Below are 934 nucleotides of genomic sequence, written 5' to 3' on the forward strand. Positions count from 1 at the left end.
TCCTATGTAAAAATCGAAGAACTTGAAAGAAAGCATAACTTAAACGAATTAGCATGAAGGAAAATGCCGCGGGAAAATTTGATAAGGATGCAGAAGGATACTACACAGCAAGAAAAAAACTTGTAGGTACATTAACTTGAAACAAATCGTATAAGCAGGATTACCTTTTGCTTTTTTCCCAATATCCAAAAATGGTGCTGGGCTGCTTCCCATATTTAATCAAAAATGAAAACCAGACTGCACCCTGAAGCCAAAGTTTTGGTATTATAAGTTGAAAAGTATACACAAATAAATAAATAAATGAAAGCAATTTTCACCAATATCAACCAAAAATCACGATAGCAATTTTCAACAATCAAACTGAGTCCAAAAACATCAATCAGTTATCAATAAATTCCACAATAAAATCGATTACAGAAACTAATTGCTATTCCACAAATCAAAATTTCAAACATAAAACATCAATAATCCATATACCCAAAAATGACGAACAAAATTGAAGCTCTTTTTCATTCTTACGATAGTCAACAACTTAACGAAAATCTCCTTCTACTTGTCCTCAACATTTGCAAGCAAATTATAAAAACCACATAACACAAATAACGATTATTAATACCCAGAGAGCTAAGATTTCCATTCTAAAGAAACCCACAGAGAGAATCGTAAAATCTATCAAAACCCATTACAGAATGGAAGAAATAAAGGGAAATGAACGATCGCATTATAAGATTTTCATTCCAAAAATATAACAAAAATTACAAACAGAAAACCAACCGTGGAGGAGCTTGGGGGATCGATGGGGAAGAAGGGCTGACGCGACGGCGCTCGCACACTCCGGCTGGGGATGCGGGCCGGGAAGCGGACACTGATGAGCTCTACCTGAGCTCTAGGGTTCTTTTCAAAATGCACTTAAACCAAGGGCTCAGAATATGTT

General features: G+C 35.7%; 1 long non-coding RNA gene across 1 annotated transcript; it reads right to left on the reverse strand.

Annotated features, from left to right (window-relative positions):
* Positions 1-178: 178 nt before the first annotated feature.
* Positions 179-923, reverse strand: LOC112094963. The gene is made up of 2 exons (XR_002903718.1): positions 775-923; positions 179-244 (listed from the first exon to the last, which is right to left on the reverse strand). It is a non-coding gene; the product is annotated as an uncharacterized LOC112094963 (long non-coding RNA).
* Between the last annotated feature and the right edge of the window lie 11 nt (positions 924-934).

This window comes from Morus notabilis, unplaced genomic scaffold, assembly GCF_000414095.1.
Source record: "Morus notabilis unplaced genomic scaffold, ASM41409v2 C11346118, whole genome shotgun sequence".
Taxonomy (NCBI): Eukaryota; Viridiplantae; Streptophyta; class Magnoliopsida; order Rosales; family Moraceae; genus Morus; species Morus notabilis.